General features: G+C 33.7%; 1 long non-coding RNA gene across 1 annotated transcript; it reads left to right on the top strand.

Moving 5' to 3' along the window:
* Positions 1 to 5,407: 5,407 nt before the first annotated feature.
* Positions 5,408 to 6,236, top strand: LOC147517998 (uncharacterized). The gene is made up of 2 exons (XR_015213977.1): positions 5,408 to 5,493; positions 5,599 to 6,236. It is a non-coding gene; the product is annotated as an uncharacterized LOC147517998 (long non-coding RNA).
* Positions 6,237 to 6,565: the final 329 nt, after the last annotated feature.

The following is a 6,565-nucleotide window of genomic DNA, read 5'->3' on the forward strand; positions in this document are numbered from 1 at the left end:
GCCAATAGTGGAATTTACATGCAACAATGAACATCCAATCCAAAGAGTGGACTTCACTTTACTATAATTCAGGGGCCGATTCTTAAATGGCTTCTCTACAATCAAATACTTATTTATTATTATTTAGAAATCATCAGAAAAATTGTTTAGACTATTTCACTATAATTCAACAATTACAGCAAACCTGGCCAGCTCTTAAATATAACCATCAGAAAAATTTGTTACAATTTTTACAGAGTAATAAGATAACATTATGGTAATAAACTTAACCAATATAGGAACTGTCAACATACCCACTTAGAAGTTCAGTGTAACTGGGAACAAAATATAATCCTTTCACATAGATAAATTAACAGCTAATGATACCAAAAAAGGTTTAAGTAAATGAACCTACAGATTAGTAAAGTAACCTCCCATAATATATTACCCAATAAAGTGATCGATGTCCTTTCGTGTCCATCTCTGAAACTGGGAGTTACACCTGCAGCAATTATTTGACCCATACCCATTCAAATCCAAGAGTTGCCGCCAAATGGATAAGTCCTTGGCCTTCATCCTTCAGAATACATGGTCCTTCAACAATGAATCATACAACTTCATGGACAATGAATGCAAGCCATTCATATATACAACTTGTCCTTCAGCAACTTCTTGATCAGTGAAGAATCAACATGAATCAAAGATGATTCTCTCTACAAATTACAATTTCAGATAAACACAAACAAAATGATAATAAGTCGAAAGGAATGTCAGACTCACCTTATACTTAATTCATAGGTATGTTGTATCATGTTCACCACATTGGTCCAATTAAGTAACATGAACCATCAGCATCATCTGTTTATTGCATCTCTGTCTTTCTTTAATACCACATTACCACCAACGCAAAGATTATTACCATGCCCAGCCATTGCAACAAAATTTTCTTGTTTCTGTAACTTGAGCAAAAACTTGAACAAATTTCTAAAGGCGCAAAAAATAAAAAGGAAGAAATTCATTAGTCATTGAGCATGGTCAAGAGAGAAGCGGGACCTTTAAGGTTTGTTTCTATAAAAGAGAGAGAGTTCAAAGTTCTTGCAATTAGAACCTGACTGGAGTTTTTGACATAACTAAAGCAACTCTGAGGCCATAAAAGTTCATAACAAACTAAATATATTACCACAATCCAAATGGATCTAGCTGACATGCTTCGTTCCAAATTGTCATGAACTTCTACATGGCATAATCAGTAAATATATATAACATGTTCATAAGAATTACACGGCAACAACCTTTGCATCACCTGATTACCCTATAAGTGTTGAAGCATATGCAATCATATAAGAATCCTAAAAGATTAATAACAACTACTGAATAGTCTCGAAATATATCCAATTTCCTATCATTTGACCATGCAAAAAATATAATTTGTTTTGAAGGGGGGAGGGGAGGGGGTATTGTTTCAAATTTTCATCATTACGAAGAAATGTTGCAGTTTCCAACTAACACTGAATAGTCTGACGAATAGGACACTAATTATAGAAAATTATCACTGCAATCTGAGATGCATAACAAGCAAACACTCCCACCAAAAAATGCAAGCTTTAGATTCTCAATATATATGATATCATTGAATCAAATGTTGTATACAAATTACTCAGTTCACACATGCAATTAAATCTTACAAAAACTACAAGATTTCAGAGTTGTGTAATTGTATTTAATGAATCAATTAAATTCACAAATCTTCATGTGTAGATATGATATAAAAAGCCTAAATTGCATCAATAACTCAAAAGTTCATTAGCAAATCAAAACTAACGTGTCATGTAGCCTAGAATTAGAGATATTAAAGAAATAGAACGGTACCAATATCACCACCGCTTAAAAAGGTTTATGGATGTTTCTTTTCAATCAACAAAAAAGTAGCAGAAAATCGGAAGATTGTCAAATTAAGCAACTAGAGATGTAAACTGAACATCCAATCGAAACCAATAAAAAACACTAATCAAAATTAACCTTAACCGCCGTAGACATCAATGGCCTCCTTGTCTGATCAACATCTACGCATAACTAGTAGATTCTCTTCGAGCTTCTTTTTGTAAAAGGCTTGGAAGATGAACTCTGACTTGGGTCTGGTGTAGTCTAAGATTTTTCTTCCACTAACAACTTCCATCAAGGCAAACTTAAAGCTATAGACGACAGTTTTGACTGTAATGAGTAAGTGCTGCCACTCTAGGGCTAGGTGGAGGTTATCACGTGGCTCTGGTCTCTATCAATCAACTTGGATAACCTAAAATCAGAAAGCTTGCCATGAAATTCACTGTCAATAAGTATGTTGTAGGGGCTTTATATCCAATAAACAATTCTGTGTCTACACTCTATAGTCTCTACACTCCTCATGGCTCTTGCATATAAACCAATCCTTTTACAATGTCTTGTATCTCGTACTCCAACTGAGAACAGGATCTCAATTCCTGTTGAGTATGAGGCCCGCTGTCATACACCATTATTAGATAAATTAGGGTGTATGAAAGCCGATGATGTGACATTTCAGAGCAAAAACCAATCAGCCTTACCAAATTGATATGGTGCATCTTGCCTATTTGTCACACCCCAAATTTTCAAAAAATTTAAAATAGAGAATTATCTAAGATATAATTATCTCAATCGTCACCCTATTCAATCATCTGAAAACCCAGGATGAAACGAAACCCTAATAACATATATCCAATGACTTCACATCATTCAAAACAGTTGCAGGACTATATAATACTACCAATCAATCAATAAACACATGGTTTACTCACTACCGTATACAAGTACTCCTGAACACAACAATACCTATATATCAAAGCTAAATTTTTTGTGCCAGTAACTCAATATACCAAAAGTCTCTGATTAAACAAATAATTTCGATCTCAAAGCTCTATATCATTATAGAGAATTAAATACGCAACTAATCTAAACCATAGTAATAAATCAATTATATGAAAATAAGGTTTGGACTACTCACCCAAAATTAAATTTGCAAAAGAATATCCATATATGCTTCCTTTTCTTCAATCCCTTTTCTTCTTCTTCCCCTTTTTTTTTTCTTTCAATCAAAAATATTCTTTTTAATGGAGGCTAGGGTTTTGTTTTTGAATAATGAGATTTTTACAGAGGAAATTCGCAGGTATTGTTTATTCAATGTTTTAAGTCTGTTTAAGTTAACATATGGGCCTCAAATGTGTCTAAAAACACCTAAGGTCCATACATATATCAATGGGTACATTTTAACAATGTTTTCAAGCCCAAAAATGATTCTAAAATACCCACACAAGTTCTAACAAACAATTCAAGTAAAAACAATTTTTAAAAAACAACAACAAACAAACAAATTATATAACAAGCTAGACTTCATAATATAATAATTATTTTCAATTCAAATAATGTAAATTGTGTTGTTTAAAAATTAGGATTGTTATAATATACACACCTTAAAGGAATCTCGTCCTGAGATTCTAGGAAAAAGTAGATTAACCAAACAAACATATGTCAAACAATCATTTTTCTAAGTTAACTGGTCATATCTCAACGACTGAACTTTATGTGAATCTAAAACATGCCAGCAAGATTAATTACACTTTATTTACAACTTGCACCATAAAGTCATGATAAACAAATATCATAAATGAGATATAAGTGTATACTCAAGTATACACACCTTAAAAGGAATACACGTATACAATATCATATATTCTTACATGTAGAAATATATAAACACAACTCACATTATGAGAAACACCACTTTTTACAAAAAGTATGAGACCAAAGTCCAAAACAAAACAAACATGAACCAACAAGGAAGCTCAACACCACAAAGAAGCACTCCTACTACCCATTACCACAATCCGAGGATCACCTAGACCTTCTCATTCTAGGCTAACCTAAGCTCCGATACCAAACCGTCTGGAATTCGAAGGCCTGTAGAATTAATTATGACGTCTGGAAGTTTGACTGGCAGAAAACAGTGCGTCAGAAATCAGTTTCTGTGCAATGTGTTCTAATCTAGTTTTTGTATACTTAGAATGAGATTGAGTATTTTTGTAAAATATAAAAAAGTAAGTTCTGTGTGTTAGCTTTTCAACAAAAAAAGCCTCGATGTATTTGGATACCTGTGGAAAGAGTTGTTCCATTCGGAAGATAGTCCGTCAGAAATCCAATTTACTGAAATTAGGATTTTTACCGTTTTCAACCTAAGTTTTCTTTTAGATGGGCTGAGGTTGGGACTTCGAGTTATACATGAAAAAGTATGTCTACATACCCTAGTTTCTAAGTAATTAAGTTACATGTCATTTGGATGAATGTAGGAAAACTATAGCATTGACAAGTTAGCTAGAAAACCTACCGTGTTATCCTTTATGTGTATGAACCTATTTTGGAAAATATGTCTAGTAATGAACTAAGAGTCTCTTAAACTCTTCTTGGGTGTTTTATATAGTGTTTGTAGCAAACTTTAGACTGTAGTTTTATTTGGAACCGACATGGTTCATAAGATTATTTTTTTTAGAATCAAAATTAGAGAAATATCCATTTGTGAGTTTTTGGATTTAAAGGTTCATAGTGTATCTCTAGGTATAAAACTTTACGTATATGATAGTGGGAGTATTTGAAACTTATTGTATGTGATTCTATATAGTATAAATTGTTGTTTTCCTTAAAGATACATACAAGAATGTTAATATTGGCTTTAAGTATGAGCGAGTTGTTGGACATGATTGGTGATATATTATGATATGATGCATATAATTTCTTACGAAGGAATATGAATATAGTTAGCGTGATATGCTGGATATAGTGGTGTGATATGAATATTAGTTAATATTGGTGATATATTATGATATGATGGATATAGTGGTGTAATATAAATGTTAGTTAATATTGGTGATATAGAGTGAATTAGATTTCCACCCCCAGCAACTTTGCCAATTAAATTTCCACCCCCAGTTCTTTCAATATTAGACTTCCACCCCTAACTTCACACCAAAATACATTCCATCTGTTTGCTGCATGTGCAAGTACACATCTACCCCTCACCAGGTAAAATGACAAATAAACCCTTTGACTCCCCCAAGACCAAAACTCATCCAATTACCACGTGGCATCATCACACCCATCTAATCCAATGAACCTAAATTTTTTCCCTAAATGACGTCTACTACCCCTGCCCACCTAAAATTCCCAACATAACCTCACTCAAGTTTTCTCAATGTCCACGTGTCATCATCCTAACCAAATCTATTACCACCATGTGGCATCATCCTAACTAACTTGATCAGTCCTCACGTGGCAGAAATAGCCGTTTGGTTCTAAACCACCTTTAAGTGAACGTGACCATTGTTCACTTAGAACAATGGTTCTGAACCACCTAAACTCCTTGCTCAAAGGGAAGAAGAACTGGAAGAAAGAAAAACTGAAAAAATGGGAGGTGGTGGAGAATCAGTCGCGTCAAAAGCAACGTTGGAGAAGGTATTTCCACTTTGTACCTATTACTTCTTGTTACTTAGAGTACTTTGTTACTTATTAGTTCTTGTTACTTAAATTTTGTTAAGAGTACTCTTTTGTTAATTTTAGGATCGTGGTTGCTTCTCATGTGGAAAGCTTGATCATTGGATTCAGAATTGTCCCTGGAACGGCTCTCCTTGCAAGAGATGAGATGTTGGTCGTGTTGTGAGAACTTCACAACAACCTCATTCATTTGTTGAAAAATTTTTGAGTTGCCCAAACCCAAAGTGCCGAGGCTTTCAATGGATGAAGGATGCTCTGAAGGAGTCAATCGAGCAACAAACTCAGCAACAACCTAGTAAGTTGTTATTTGTAGATGGGGGGAGCTCTTCTGTAGGGAGTTCTAATGGGAAGTGGAGAGTTTCAATTGAAATAGAAATGGATAATTTGTGTGATGGGTTCGAGGCAAATGTGACTGTGAAAGGGAAAGAGAAGGGTTAAGTTTGTAGTTTGTTGAGTACTCTAGTTTGTTAGAGTACTCTTAGTTTTATCAGTATTGTTGCTTTGTTTTGGATGTTTCGTTGTAATCTTGTAAGAGTCATCTTGTAATCCTGCCAAGTTTAAGGTTTTAGTTTTAGAGTTAGTTTTAAATGTTGAAGTGTAGTTTTAGTTTGGTAATGAAGTACTCATGAAGTTTTAGTTTGTTAATGAAGTTTGGTAATTAAGTTTTGGAGTTTTGAGTACTCTGAAGTTTTACTCAAGTTTTAGTTATGTTGTAAATGTTCATTCAATTTCAATCAAGAGTACTCTTCAATCAATCAGTCTTCTCAAATATGTTGAACTGTATGCAAAACAGTATTGCAGAGGAGAGTATGTTTGTCAGTCTTCAATCAATTAGTGTATGTTTGAAAACAGAGGAAAGTAGTAACAAAAAGAGTAAAACAGTATTGCAGAGAAAAGAGACTCGAGAAAAAACCAGAGAAAACTAGCACTGACTCTAAACATTGAAACTAGAGTACTCTTGACTCTTGAAACTAACATAGCAACACTAAACATTGAAAATAATAGGACAAAACATTGGAACTACCATAGGAGA

The sequence above is a fragment of the Coptis chinensis genome, chromosome 2 (genome assembly GCF_015680905.1).
Source record: "Coptis chinensis isolate HL-2020 chromosome 2, ASM1568090v1, whole genome shotgun sequence".
NCBI classification, from domain to species: Eukaryota; Viridiplantae; Streptophyta; class Magnoliopsida; order Ranunculales; family Ranunculaceae; genus Coptis; species Coptis chinensis.